Source organism: Trachurus japonicus, chromosome 20 (genome assembly GCF_045865225.1).
Source record: "Trachurus japonicus isolate A0001 chromosome 20, Traja_1.0".
NCBI classification, from domain to species: domain Eukaryota; kingdom Metazoa; phylum Chordata; class Actinopteri; order Carangiformes; family Carangidae; genus Trachurus; species Trachurus japonicus.
In genome coordinates, this window is record NC_140926.1 from 6,134,552 (window position 1) to 6,150,726 (window position 16,175).

The window sequence follows — 16,175 nt, forward strand, 5'->3', positions numbered from 1 at the left end:
CAGAAACTCATGGAAACTCATTTTCTGAAAGAATCTCCATCCACAGTAGCTGCCGCCATCCACCACACTGGATATTAAAGCACGAGGTTCAAATTAGAACCAGACAGACGCCGATAAAGTGACAAAACCGTTTTTTTTTATGTGTGTGTGTGTGTGTGTGTGTGTGTTTTTAGCCCGGCGGCTGTGTCTATTTGCAGCGGCTACATTACGAGACCGCGTTCTCTCTTACACTGCGGGTTAAAGGAAGCTCTGACGCTCGGTGTGCGTGGTGTTGAGTGATGCATTCCTGAGCTCCTGTGTGTGGGGCAGTGTCCGTTTATATAGACACACAGGGGGAGACGGACTGTCTGCAGTCCCCCAACCCCCCCAGATTAGATCAGCTGGCTTCAATCTCTGCTGCTTCACACATGGGTTTGCTGTGCGTGTCGTGTCAGTGTGTGCACTGTGCACCTTTATATTGTGTTTAAACACCGAATCCAAACTGGAGATAAGTGCATTAGCTCCGCGTGAGGCAGGTATGAGCGTTGTGTAAGTTTGTGACGAGGCAACAGTAGATGTATGCCAGCGATTAAAGTGAACACGGGGCTTGAAATGAAGGAATTCAGGTTCACATTCCTCTTATAACAAAACCACACACACTCAGATATTTCCTTTTCATTCCTCCTCCTGCTGCTGCTGCTGCCGGGGTTTGGACTCGGAGCTCTGAGGGAATCATTCAAATGCAAACTACGTCTATAAAAGTCCAGAGAGGTGTCAAGTTAGAAAAACAGCCATGTTGTCTTTATACGGCGAAGCTTAGCAGCTGCAAAGAGGAATGTTCACTGGAAAAAAAAGAAAACATCACAGTGAAATATAAAGATAGAGGACAGAGAGCCGGCCAAGGAAGAGCTGGGATCAGGATGTTACAAAGCACCTCTGAAACGTTCAGAAGTCGTAAACACAATGTGGTTCTGGTTACCTGAACCGTTTTACAAGGGAAACGGCTGAATGGAGATGGGAAAACAGAGCTGATAACACGGAGATGTAAAGTGTAGAGACTAGAAAGTTGATTTTTCTTTGTCCAATGTTTATTCCTAACATCAAGACTTCAATTAGACGTAATTTCTTTTAAAAATAACGCATAATCCAAACCCAATCGGTTGAGGGTCAAGCAAATCTACAGGAATCATATTTCTCAATATCCGTACAATTAAAACTTGAATGGAAATTGGCTTCTGTCTGGTTTAAAACAGAGATCCAGTCACAACTGTGATCTTTCATCACTTTTTCAAGGTTTTTGGTCAGACTAAAAGGAAATAATCACTTGTTTCCTCTTCACCCTGCTCACCCCAGACTCTCTGTTTTTAAATGAGGCCAGAGCTAAGGAAGTTGTGGACGACCTGCATCTGTGAAATAACATTTCCATTACTGTAGTAGTGGAAGTGGAGTGGGGTCACAGTGACAATAGACTGGACTGGGAATGCATCGACAGGAAGAGACAGAACAGATCTACTTGTTCTGTGTCACAACTGCAGCAACCTGCTATTAAATCTGTGAATGAAATAAAAATATATAATTTTAAAGCATTGGTATTGGTAAAACATGAAATATGAACTTAAATAAGTCCACTGACTTCTGCAGTGGCGATGGCCGTTATGTGAATTTTTCCATCGCTGGGAAAACCAGAGTTTGCAGCAGCGGCAGCATTCCTCTGACAGCAGCCCTCAAACTGCCCTCCCCTGTGGGAAAACTTCTGGGAACTATGATGCTGAGGAAAAACCCGTACCCACATTTTGAAGAAGGCCGGCCGACGATGCCAAGAAACATTATCTTGTATTACCGACCGAAGAATCACTATGAATCAAACCGTCAGCTTGATGTATGGGCTTTGAAAAGCACAAGCTGCTATAATCCTCTACTTTTTTATGAAGCAGCTTGGATATGCTGATAACGATGCATCCAGGCCAGTTTACTGTCAACAGGAAGACAGAGATGTGCTGCTGCTGCTGGTTTTTCTCTGGGCTCACCAGACCTACTGTACTGTACTCCCATCGATGCCCCGCCCACTTGTCAGCCACACCTGAGCTGTGACTGATGGTGGCCAGTGTTTTATGAGCTCTATCAGCTGGCAGGAGACGGTGATGCATGGCAGACACTGTGGTGCGTGACTAAAACGGGCCGAGCCTCTCAGGCATTCCTGAAGGACTGAGCGCTGTCCAACCGACTGACCGGGATAGTAACCTGCAGCACCGTCACTGCACTTTGTGGGAAATGTGAGTCAGGACGCACATGGCACAGTGACTGTATATCTGTTACACACTGATTCCTGCATCAAAGGCGTCATATGGTAAATAAAAAGTGGGATGTACAAAGCAGGTCTAGGTCCAATATTAACACTGTGAGTGCATGCCTGTATGATGCCCATGCACAAATTGAAATGAGTCTTAAAGGAGACATATTATGCCCCCTTTCCACAAATTAAAATAGTTCCCAGGTGTCTTAAAGACATGTCTGTGACATGCTTTGGTCAAAATACCCCAAGGATCAAACATCACTGCTCTTTTCATCCTCTCTAAACAGCCCTGTTCAGAACGGCTGGTTTCAGTGCCTGTCCCTTTAAATGCAAATGAACCACTGCTTGCCCCGCCCCTTCTGCCAGTGCAGGTAGGGCGGTATTATGCATATTCGAATCCTAGTTATATCACTGGAAGACAACTGAGGGAACGGCTCGTAAAACCACATGGATTTCAACCTAGGGAGTCTGCACCAGTGTTAATTTCGTTGACGAAGACTATGACGAAATATATTCGTTAACGAACCTTTTTCACGGACGAAAACTAAATAAAAACTAAATAAAAAGTCAGCTGTGATGACGAAGACGATGATGAAATTAATAAACAATTTAGTCAACGAATAAAAACGAGACGAAAATGTTAGGGAGGGACGAATGGAGAAGAGGTCCAATCATGTTGATTTCTCCGGAAGCAGAGCCACAGCCGCGGCACATGAAAAGTTTCAAAATAAAACTGGCCTCGCTCCTTAGCGTCCTGCGGTGCACGCGCTCCGAGCGCGACAGCAACACAACACCACGGAAATATCAGCGCTGAGTTTAGGACGGAAACGAAGAAATGACATCTGGTCACACACTTCACATATGACAACAAGGACAATGCCCAGCCAGGACCCCCTGTAAACCGGAGCAGAAATCGCGGGGACCCACATCGATCCACACACCAGCAACGTGAAGCATCATCTACACAGAGCTCATCCAGAACACGCGACGGTAAGCACACACGCTAAAGTTATATTATCAGACAAACCACCGTGTTTATAGGACTAAACATGAAATACAATAGAAGCTAAAGGAAACCACCTCTGAATTGTATTGATTAGAAGACTGATTCGTTGCGCGTGTGTGTGCGTGTGCAAGCGCGTGCATGTGTGCCTGCGTGTGTGTGTGTATAGTGTGACAGAGAGATCTGGGAGGACTGGGCGACAAAGATCACAACTTGATTCCCCCCTTATTCACCCTCACAGATACAGAAGACTCTGATGATGACACAGATGACCATGGACCAAGTGGAGATAAAGCTAGTGCTGCTATGCAACCCAGCAGCAGTTCATCTCTACAGCTTCCCTCAGTTCTTCTAGAACAACAGACCAAGGAGCAGGCCAGATGGACTGGACACACACATTTACCACTCACAACTGCAGCTGAGAACTTTGTGCTAATGATGGAGATAGTAGATGGGAGACTGACTAAACTGTTCCAAAGAAAACCAAAGCAATTTGATTGAAACTCAGTATTAACATGAAAGTTAAAAGAACATGAATAAAACAAAATGCACCATATTACAACTGTTTCTGTGCTTGTATTGTAGACTCAAACCTTAATACCATTCCATAACAGATTGATGGATAATTCCAATGACTGGATATTCTGGAGCAACATTTTGTCGACTAAATCCACTGTAATTTTAGCTGACTAAAATTCTAAAGATATTTTGTCGACTAAAACTAGACTAAAACTAAAATATTTCAGATGACTAAAATATGACTACAACTAAATTGTATTTTAGTCAAAAGACTAAGACTAAAACTAAATTAGAATTTGTTGTCAAAATTAACACTGGTCTGCACATTACAGATTTTTTTGTCAATTCTCATATTTTGGGGTTCGGAAGGCAAGACAAACACCCAAATATAAGTTAGAGAGCCTTCAGAAAGTGATATTTCTATAATATGTCCCCTTTAAAACAAGCTGTCAGAACTTATGTAACTTTGTGATGTCACAAGGAAGCAGTCAGTTCTTTCAGCCGCCCACCGAGACGGACCCACCACCAGCACCATCCAACACTTGCAGGGTTTGGTTTCTCTTGAGTGTTTCACCTGAAATTTGCTCTATTCTGATTGGATCACTGAGAAAACAGTCAGCAAATCAGAAGAGAAACGCAGAGCTTCCTCTCTTCTGATTGGCCGACACTGACCTCCTGTTGTTACTAGAGCTCCAGAAAGAGAAGATGGAAAACGACTTAAGATGGTTTTAGGTTCTTAAAACCACACATATATCTTTAACAGTTCAAATAAAACACAGTTAAGCGTCTATCATAGTTTTTAAAGTTATTTATCGAGCAAAAATAAAAAGATTGAGAACTGTGAGAAAGCAAACAAGTGCATAAAACATGGCAGGGCTGCTATTCTGCTATCATTTATTTATAGATAATTGCATTCAGCTCTATGATGCATAAACCTCTTGCTGTGTTTGGGGGCCCCAGGTGTCTGCAGGCTCCTGCCCCCCACCCGCCTCCATGCAGAAAACCTCTGGTGCAGCTTAATTGAGCCGTACAAACCTCGGCCATGAATGAGTGGATTTACTTCCCTTTAAATGGAGCTGCATTTACAAGTGCTTGCTTGGAAGAACTGAGTTCAGCAACAGCAGCAGCAGCAGCAGCGCCACTGTGAATAATGACCAGCGAGAGAGGAAACAGTAAAGCATACACATATACTTGCTGGTGGCGGATCAGAGTCACAGCGCTCTTTGTGGGAGAGACGGCCCGGGCTTCCCCTCCCTCAGAATGGCTGTTCTTCTCTGGCCGCGAAAAGAGGGAATGGAAAAGAAGGAAAAACAGGAAAGGGCGGTGCAGACGTCGAAAGGGAAAAGGAGCTGCCTCAAAGTCCAAAGCAAAGGATCTTACAGAGTTTCCTCCTTCTGCTGAGTTAGCCCTTTAGTCCCTACTAATCCTCCCTCCTCTGCTTGTACAGTGTTAGTCTGCTTGTTAAAGTCAACAGAATATTTACGGCTTCATTATAGCTGAAGGTGACAACAGGTCCGGTAGCTGAGACTTTACAGACTTTTATCTTCTTGGATTTGATTAATATTTCATTCTCAGTCTCTCCAGTGATGTCTGTGGCATCCTACACTTCCATTTCCCCCCTCCCCTCCTCCTCTTCTTCCTACCACCCACACAATCACTCGGTTCACTCCCCTCCACTGTGAGTGAGCCGAGCCAAACCCGCGGCCCCTTGACTTGACTTCACATTCCCCGCAAACAGCGCGGAGCGGAGAGAACATGTCTGAGCTCTGAGACGTACAAGCTGCCCCGACAGAGTGGAAGGAGAATACCAAACAGTGTCCGTCTGTGTCTCTGTCTCTGTCCACCCCCCACCACCACCTCCCACCCACCAACCATTCGGAGGACCCTCTCATTGGAGACAAAAGCAATGAATCAGACTGCCCTCTGAGACCGTGACAGAGAGTCTGATCTTTAAAGTGTTCCCACTCCTCTCCCAAAGAGCCACTGTGATAAATAATGTTAATGAGATGAGAAGTATTTTTGCTCCTAGGACATCGATACGGGCAGACAATCCTATGTGGTTTCCAATGTGATCCTCCACAGGAGAAAGAAAACCATAACCCTAACCCCTAGAAAAAAAAGAGGGGAAAATACTCCAGATGACAGGGATGAAGGCCCAAATTACCAGAAATGTCATCACAGTTTCCACATTACATGAGCGCTCCAGTAGTCGAGCTATTCCTCAACAGATGAAGCTTCGTCAGAGAAAAAAAAAAAAACTTATGTTGAACGCTGAGAGATGGAGTGGAACGACAGGAGCTCGCAAAAGCAAAGCCACAGAGTTTCCATCCCGTCTAAAACAAACAGCCTCAATGTTATTTTTAGAAATACACATGTAGGTGTTAATGACATCTGTTTATTTTTTGCATATTCTCAGAAATGGCTCAAACTTCTCATGCATACGTTGAGCATGATCTTCAAAATATCTCCCAATGGTACGACGAACGTAGTGCTCAAAGTGGCTTTAAGTGCGAATTACATGCAAAATAGTGCATCTTCAATGTCACGCACTGAATGAGTGGGAAATTTACTGCAAACACTGTGTCCAACAGTGGCAATTACATAATAACAGTGTTTATCAGAGACATGTTCGAACATATTAAACATTTGAAACCATTATCCCCCTGAGACCTGTGTGTGTGTGTGTGTGTGTGTGTGTCCCGAGGGTTTACTACAGGAAAGGTGTGGTTGTCAGATTTATATATAAAGATGTGGTTTCTATGCACGGAAGTCAGCACCAATCAAACCCTCTCCACTTGGGAACACACACACACACACACACCACCCAACCCAACCCATGGCAAACACAATATCAATCTGATACGAGACCAGAAAGTGGCACAGCTTCGTGTTAATGTGATAACTGAACCAGGCTAACAGCTGAAACAGATGAGCTACCTGCTAAAACCAGCGCCATATACTTCATCTAATAGATGGTGCTCCTGTATTTGTAGGCTAAAAAAAAGAAATGGAAATGTAACAAATTGAAGCAAGAAACTTCTATATTCTATGTGTAGGAAGTTTGTATGTATGTAGTCTATGTATATGTTATATCCAATGTACATGGGCATTCGTGCAATTGTGTCTTTTGGCCCTTTATGTCAGTTTGTTTTTCTTATTTCTCCACATTTTCTTTGTCTCTCTCACTACATTCTATTAAAAACTCAATAAAAACCATTTGAAATAAGGAGATGGTGCACCCACCATTAATGCTTTGTCCTCACTGCAGCAGCCAGGGTTTGGATCTGACCCTTGACCCTCAGCTGCTGTCATACCCACCACCACAATCCAAGATTACCTGATGAAGGTGTTTTCGGAATAAACCAATAACCTACTGCAATGCAAGTGTATTTTCTGTTTCTCTTGGTCGGCCGTTGATCTTCCTGTCCTTTGTTTAAAGGTGTGCAAACATTTTTTCTTGCTTGATACCCACCACAATAAAAGAACAAAGTAACTATTCTGTGGTAGCTCTGTTGCTAATGGAACAGATGGACTTTGTGCAAACGTGTCTCATTTAAGAACTATTTCCTGTTTGTGTGGTGTGGTGTTGTGACTGGACCAGTTTGATGCATGTGTGTGCTGAATACTTCGGTAACACTTTACTGTACTGAATCATTACTTAATCATTAGTTACCCTTAGTTATATTTTTCTTGTGTTCAGACAATGAAATCAAGGGTGATGTTACCTGCTTGACAGTTTCGACTGTGACTCCAGTCTTCCTCAGAAGCGTCATCCGACGTGCTGCTGACGTGTCATTTATCAGCTATTTATCTAATGATTAAGTAATGATTCAGTACTCATTACCTACTCATTTTGATGTCTCACACACAAAAAGGGTAACTAATGATTAAGTAATAGTTAGTTCCTCAGTAATTTGATTAGGAGTTACTCAAGAACTCGCCATTAACTAATATTGAGTTCCTCATTCATTCCAAATTTGTTTCATAGTAAATAACTACTCTAAATTTTGTGCACCTCAAACAACTTTACTGTGAACCACGGTGTGATCAGTATACAGTAGGCTACACACAGCCCCATGATACATTCATTTAGCCTACCAAACAAGTGACAAACATCCTATTTATTTCGAAGGCAACATGGATGGTCATATTGATGTGTATGTGGTCTGAAATTAATGAATAAAATCTTCTCAAGAATCCTACTGTCTGTGATTTTTTTAAGGAACTAGGCTACTAATGTAAAGATGAAGATGAAGAAATGAAAAACCACTCATTATGTGTCACTTTAGGTCATAAAGGTTAACTACTGGACATGTTATTGAGTAATGATTCTGTACTGATGAAGTAACGAGTTCACTAATCATCAAGTTGTGATTAACTTTCTATTTGATCACGAGTTAATGAAGAACTGATCATTAATAGTTCCTCATTAGTTCCTCAGTAACTACTCCTCTGAAATTTGATCAGGGGTTCCTGAAGAACTGACCATTAACTAATAGTTAATTAATCAGTAGTTCCTCAGTAACTACTCTAATGTTGTGTACCTTAGTTCCTCAGTAACTACTGTAATTTTGTGTACCTCAATTCCTCACTAACTACTCACTAACTACTCATTAGTTCCTCATTAGTTCCTCATTAACTACTCTAATTTTGTGTACCTTATTGTAAAGTGTTACCAATACTTCAAGTGTCTCTTATAGTCTGCATTAAACAAATAGTTATTTTTCAGAAATGAAAACATATTATAGTTTAAGAAAGGTTGTTGACCTGTAGACATTATGCTGGTGCATCAACATGTTTTTCCTTTTCAAGGGACACGCGGCGTGAAAAGTGACGGCAGCAGGTCTTTGTTAATCAGGTATTTCACAGCAGTTGCAGAATTGGTTGAGCGGAGCCAAAGTGCGACACTCTCTGTAATAGAGTAATTGAATAATGGAGGCGGCGGCTGCAGCCTGAATTCCTGTTTTAGCGGTGGCTCAACAGAAGGGCTTACTGCTGCTGGACTCGGAGAAAACTCTGCTCTCTGCTGCTTTTCACACAAAACACTTAGCCACATATGTTGGTGCAGAGCCTGCCAACATTCCCGTTGTGTGACAGAGGCTAAAGATACACTTCAGGGGGGGATGGATTGGATATTGCCTTGGAAGGACTTTCTAACTTTTTCCACACAGAAAAATCAATAACACTTAGGCAGCTCCGGTTTCTCTGCTGCGCCCAAAATACATTTGTATTGAAGAGTGTTCACATCTCATCACATCATGTCGTCTGAGTCCAGTCCAGGTCAAACAATTAAGGCAAAAAAAAAAAAACAAGAACAAATCTTCTGTGGGGGGAGAGAAGGCCACGTCCATATCATTATTCACACAGCTCTGCCTCTGTGTTGAAAATAGCTGCTCGGTGCTAACAAGTTATTTCTGACTCGTCTTCCCCACCTGGCCTCTGCTATCACTCCTTCAGATGAACCGAACCGTGATGAGAGACACAGAAACATAAATCTGCCTCAGCCCCATAGAGACAAACAATTCACGTCTCATACAACCCACTTAGCGCCAATAATATAATAAATATATAATCAAATTTCCCTGCAAAAAAGAAAAAGGAAAAGGAGATTGTGCTCCAAAGCTAAAGAGCTGCAGCGCTGTTGAGCTGTTGTGTTTGTGCAGAAACAGACAGTAACCTGACAGGAACAAGCTCTGCTCAGGCATCTGTGAAATCAGACATTTTTAGGGGCCCCATCTGTTTTACCACTTATGGTGTTCCTCTGAAAACGCAGATCTGATCCACAGACGGGGGCAGAGCGTCCCATTCCCACCACCACTGAGCTAGAAGCTGCGGCTAGAAGCGACTTCAGGCTGGTTGTGAGTCTGTGGGAGGGGGTTGCCCTGGCTGTGACAGTGAGAGCCAGGGCTCAGCCAGTGGAGCTGCATGGATCTGCTGTACAATAAGCCTCCACAACCCCAACCCCCCCCCCTCCTCTCTTAGTCTTTGCTGAATCGGCCCTTCCTTTGCTGAAACACAGGAAGCTCAACTGAGTAAGGCAGGAAGGCCAGTATCTCAGCGCTTTGGGAAACCGGCCATATCTCCAGCTCTTGATGCTATAAAGATGACATACTTGGCAATCAGGGTAGAGAGAGAGGGGGGGGGGGGAGAAAATGCAGAAAGAGAGAAAGCGAGAGAGAGACGGGACCAGACCGCCTTGTTACAGAGAGTTGAAAATGTTGCGAGCTGCCAAAACGGCAGCATATTGTCTCTGTGAATCAAGCGTGTCTGATTTCTAATCCTAAACCAGGCCACCGCCGTAATCTAAGCTCTGGGAACGGCCAAACAAGCCTGGAGACTGTTTCAGACAACAACAACAACAATGACGACGCAGCAGCCAAAGGACCTTCGCTTGGAAATTAATGAACGGCCGTCACACAGATATTATTAATTCTCTGGGACGATCTACAATAATCAGAGCAGCATCTGTGCTCACACACACAGACAGAGAGAGGGATCGCTCATACGACGGCGGTCTGAAGCCTGAAGACAAATATTTACAGCTGGGAAGTGATTAATGGATTTCTCAAGACCTAATGGTCCCAACAGTCGGTCTGTTGGAGACAAGCTGCAGCTACTGGGAAACAAACGGCATCTGCTTTAAAAAAAAAGAAAATATGAGTGAAGTCAAGTCGTCCGTTCAGCTGTTGAAGCCTCTAGAGACTCTTGGAAGAAACTCTTTGAGGCTCAATGCTAAACATGTTCATAATGAATAGACTTGAGCTTAACATGTGTAATCAGTGCTTTGTTTACCTTCAGTATGCTAGTATTTAGAAAAAAGGCCCTTTGTAGAAAGTACAGCTGGGGTTGGGGGGCAAATGATGCCACGAAGGAGGAGAAAATGCAACTCCAGAAGGAGGAAGTGAAGACAAACGAGCCAAACGACTGACCAGCAGCGTGGAGGGCGATCTGCTGTCCAACAGAAGCTGAACGCCATAAAAAAACGACATTACCTCCCATGTTTTTCTCTCTGTGCAGACAGATATGTCAAAGTTGGGTCTTAATCGGATTTGAGCCTTGCAGCGGCGGCGGGCCAGCTGTGGACACCTCTGCCTGATGCTGGAGAACGGGCACATTAACGACACTCAGATGTCTTTCATTAGACCCCAGACTTGACACTCGAAGAAGTAGAGGAGAGGAGAAGAGAGGGCCCCCGTTTCCTTTCCGCTACCATGGGAGAGTGAAGACTGCAGCGGAGCTAAAACAGTGGGCTCTCTATGGTGCTGAGAGCGTTTCCTCTGGGGAACACCGCAGGAATATCTGTCATGTTTAATTCCCTCTCTTTCTTTCTCTCGGACCCGCAGACTGAACATCATGTTCTGAAACCGTCTGAGCTCCGCGCCGCCGTTTAATCTGAACAATAGACTCTGAGTAAAAAAGGGTTGTACTTAAGAGAAGCGTCCCTGTTGTGCAGCTTTAAAGCCTGATGTCCTTGAAGTGTGCAGCTGGTGGTGAATATAAATGAATGAATCAGAAATGAAGCTAGTAGTGATCTGCCTTGGTTTATGCTTCTCTTGCTTTTCGTCCTGTGAAGTTCCTGAAGCAGCAGCTGGTGTCAAGTCTTAACATTTAGGAAAGGAAAGGAAGGAACAAACTACTTCTTCTTAGTCGGCCCTTTAATTAATAATACACAGCTGTCAGTGCCATTTAACACCTCTGTAATCTCTACACACTGCAAAAACACAAATATCTTACCAGAATATTTGTCTTATTTCTAGTCAAAATGTCATTTCTAGTCAAAACTAATCTCATTATACTTTAAAATGAGACTCATCACATTAAAAGTAGCTTGTTTTTAGACACTTTTTACTTCTTTCAAGCATATTTCACTTGAAATAATTAGAAAAATCTGATAGTGGAGTAAGTTTTTCTTCAAACATTACAAACACAACAAACTTGCTTTCACTGGCAGATTTTTCTACTTATTTCAAGTGAAAATTTGTTTAAAACAAGTGAAAATGATCTAAAAACAAGTACATTTTTAGGTGATGAGTCTTATTTTAAGTGGAAAGAGATTAGTTTTGACTAGAAATGAGACATTTTGACAAGAAATAAGACAAATATTCTTGGGAAGATGTTGAGTTTTTGTAGTCCACTACTCTCTGCATCTTTTATAAAACATGACACAGCAGCGTGATGAACAGGCAGCAGGATTTCACCGAGCGAGCGACCATGGAGCAGCCCAACCTCAGAAAACACTGTTAAACACACACACACACACACACACACACACACACACACCCTCCGACTCAAAAACACAGACGGCTCCTGAGTGTTTGTGTAGCTGCGGTAAACACCGGCCACACCGCCAGCTGACCAACAACGTACAAATAACACTAACCACCACTTCCCAAAACGGTCGGATATCAAACCCTGCATCACACTCTCAGTAACAGAACCAACAGTGATGGAGCTTCACAGTGATTAACTTCACATTATATAACTTAATCTAGTGGCCTAAGCTTTTACAAAGGGAAATGTGCGATGTTTAAATAAAAAACAGCATCAGGTGGAGGAGTCAGAGAGTTGAAGTTCACATAATCTTCTCTGCATCACCTCTGCAATGTCTGATGAGCATTTCTGCATCGTCTACATAACACATCGCACCATGCACAACTGAAAACATAAGAATTCCCAAGGTGAATGAGTTACAAAGCCCCTCCCACCATGTAGCTATGTATGAAGTTACAGTTTCCTGCTGGTGACTCACTTAACACCCCTGAGACGTCAGCGCCGTCGAAACAGACCCCGGCCACAAAGATGGAGAACACTGTTTGCATTGTTCTGTGTGTCCCTGCTGCATATGTAGGCCACTGGATGCAAAATGCATGGGAAATGCCCGATTTTATGAACTCATGATGAACTTTCTTCTGTTGCAAAGACTTCTAATCTAGAGTTAAATGAAATAGCTGTACGAGTAGATTTTAGACAGATGATACCAATAGTGCAAGCAAAGTTACTGAGCTTCGTTTGGAGTGTGAAAGGCCGCTTCTTTGATCACAGCTGTTATTTGTGAGCGCTTGCTGAGCACGCTGAAACACAAAGCCAGTGTTCATGTTAGAGGATAAAGCCACATTTTTCTAAACACAAACAGTGAATAAAAAAAAAGACAGACACATAAACATTTCTGTGTCGGCTCACAAGCCCCCGCAGTTAAAACCTTCACACTATCACAATAATAAACACATTGTGACGGAACTCGCAGCCCACAAAAAAAAAAAGAAAAAAAAAAAAGTCTACTGCTACTATTTACTACCAACACAACATGTTCAGCCTCGCTTTTTTTTTTTTCTTCATGGCAGACCTTGGCAAGCAGAGGTCAGCTTTAACCACGCCATTCCTCCGCTGGTGTTTCAGAAGCTGTTTTTAGAAGCAGGAGGCCCTGGCTCTCCCTCCCTCTCTCTCTTGCTTTCACTCTCACTCCCTGTCTCAGAATAATAGTAATAATAATGATAATAATACAAAAGAAAAGCCCAGAAGTTTATTTGAGTTAAACATGGAGAGAAAAGAGCGCAAGGGGAAAAGCAAAAAGCAAACATTTTGGCAAGGAGGTCGAACAAAAAAAACCCCCAAACCAAGAGTTACGGCCCACCCGGCAATCTAGCTGCAAAAATAGACTGATCTGAGCCAGAGAGGATATTCAGAAGAATGGAGCAGAACAAAAGCGGTAAAGGATGTGTTTGTTTGTTATTTTCATGTGTTGCACAGAATTTAAAAAAAAAGTTGCAACACTAGTCAGGACTTTATCACCATATGGGGTGAAAGCTGCAGATTGTAGGAGGAGAGACTGCTGAGGTCCGTGCTCGTTGGTCAGTCATGTGATTAACTGCATAACAAATCATAGATAACAGCTCTTATGGGACTGTCAGTTGAAGACCGTTTTTTAAACTTGGAAGATAAGTGTGCATATGTGCGTATGTGTGTGTGCGGTGGAGCTAAACAGCTGTAACGGGCGATTATTTGTACCACTTTACGCCTCTGAGCCCTGAGATCCCTCCCTCCGGCACCGGGCATGTGTCGCAGAGGGTAATCATACACATACATCACTTCTAATACCACAGCAACACACACACACACACACACACACACACACACACACACACACACACACACACACACACACACATACACAATCACAAGAGTGCACATTCATCACTACTTCCTCAGGGGACGAGTTCACACATAAGGTGTACGTCACTCACAGACAGAAAGAAAGAAAGCAAACACACACAGAGTAAAATGTCACATGTGCAGGAGAAAGGCCTGGGTGTGGGTGTGGGAGTGGGTGTGGGTGTGGCCCCGTGTGTGGCGGTAAGTGGCCTCGTAAATCAGGTGGAAGCCCCCCCACCCAACCCCCACCCCCCTCCCGGTAGCTGCAGCTGTTCCCTAGGGGGCCTTGGGGGTCACATCTATACAGCTGGTGGTGGCTACTGGCTCTAGCTACTGCCTTTTAAACTCACCCCCCCTTTCCTCCCTACTGTCCTACATTTACCCTCCTCCTCAATTAGCCTTCCTCCCCTCCCCTCCTCCCCCTCCTCCTCCTCCTCAGTGTCCGTCCTCCACCCCTTCCTGCCTCCATTTCCCTGATTAAACCGATGCCTGGGCTCTCCCTCTCCATCTCCTTCTCCGGCTGCTGCAGCGTGGAGTCAGCTCGGTCAGATGTATTTATTAGCCCTTCATCCTCCTCCTGCTGCCCTTCAGAGGAGATGATGCTGAAGAAGAGGAGGAAGAAGAGGAGGTATCCATCCTCTGCAGCCTGTCAATCATGCACTAACGAGCAGCCGGCTCTTTATGTGGAACCACAAAGCCACTGTATGTTGCACATCCCATCCCCAGACTGTAATAATCTCACACATGCTTGGAGCACTTGTAAACCTCCCTCACTCCCTGCCTCACTCCCTGTCTGCCTCCAGGGCAGCTGTATCTGATGTGAAGTGATCCCTGGGTAATTTTAACAGACCATGTGAGATCACTTGTTGAAGCCCTGTCATATGACAATCCACAGCCAACAGCTCGCAATGCATACTGTAGATCACAATGCAGATTAGTTCAACAATGATGCTGCACATTAGGCTATCTAGACCCAGAAAAAACACTATTAAACCTAAAATATAGAACTTTAAAACAGAGCAACGAGCCACAACGACTTCCCAGCTATTTAAAATATGATTTCAAATAAAAACCTTTAAAATCTGAGTGATGTTTTATCATTGTAGTGACAGTTTCGCATGTAAAACTGCACTTTTGAGCACAAAAGGCAGCATTCAGTCCATAATAAAGCCAAAATAGCACTTTAACATCAGTAAAGACAGTTTACAAACGCTATAATTTCATACAAAAATGTCACAATAACAAAACAAAAAAAGTTAATTTAGTTTTAACAGGGATAGAAACAAAGTGAACAGAGCAGCCTCTCCAGCCTGTTTACCTTGGCGCGGTGCTGTTACATCCAGAGAGGAGCTCAGTCTCCGTGTGCAGCTCCCGGTGATGACCGATACACAGCAGCGACTCTCTCTCTGCCCTGTTGGCACCGACGCACCGACCGACCGGGGGCCACTGTCTCCTCCGTCTGAAGTCACCGCAGCTTTGCCCCGCTACTCATTCCCCTCGACCGGCCTCCGAGGAAAGAAAGAAACCCTGTGTGTGTGTGTGTGTGTGTGCAGGAGTTTAGACGGAAAATCACAGGCGAGTTAAAGTCCCAGCGGCGGCGACGAGCAGCCTCTTTTCCTCGGTCTAAATCGGTCTAAACGGAGAGTCAGCCCCGCTGCGCTGCGCTCCTCCTGCCTGGAAACACAGGACAGTCAATGTGCACGACGTACAATAAAGACTTCCGGTAAGGACTTTCAAAATAAAACCCCTAAACCGCAACTCCAACGCAATATACTTGAAATATCCTGTAATGTAATAACTTTGCGTTTACATGTAGCTAATGTGGTTTTAGTTTATTTGCTCATTTACAATCCAATTGAATGTAGGCTACAGTAAAAAAAAAAAAAAAAAAAGTTTAAGCCTAGCCTACTAATGCTAACTTTCAACTCTTGTTTTGTCATATAAAACTCGATATGAGAGATGCAATTCCAGTAAAACAAACCTATTAACAAACCTACATTTTTTTAGGCTAATAGAAGAGGAGACAATGGCAGCAACAGAGTTGACTAAACAGAAAACTTTGCTAAAGTTATAGGTTTAGGCTACAGTGTTACTTTAGCCTATACATTGCATGTACACAGTGTGTAGCCTAAGCAAGTAGACAAATACAACAAATGTGGCCTATAATTAGCTAGAAGTGAGTAGTTTTGGTTTGTTTTTATGCACCTTATTCTTAAGTTATGATTCAGGTAG

At 43.6% G+C, this 16,175-nt stretch overlaps 1 protein-coding gene across 2 annotated transcripts in view; it reads right to left on the reverse strand.

Annotated features, from left to right (window-relative positions):
* The window catches only part of itgb1a (integrin, beta 1a), a 34,999-nt gene extending 19,422 nt beyond the window's left edge, over positions 1 to 15,577 (reverse strand). Inside the window, exon 1 of one of the 2 annotated variants that reach the window (XM_085762629.1) lies at positions 15,262 to 15,577. The gene's annotated coding sequence lies outside the window, so the exon portion shown is untranslated. The remainder of the gene's footprint in view (positions 1 to 15,261) is intronic. The other variant, XM_085762628.1, reaches the window with a different exon arrangement.
* Positions 15,578 to 16,175: the final 598 nt, after the last annotated feature.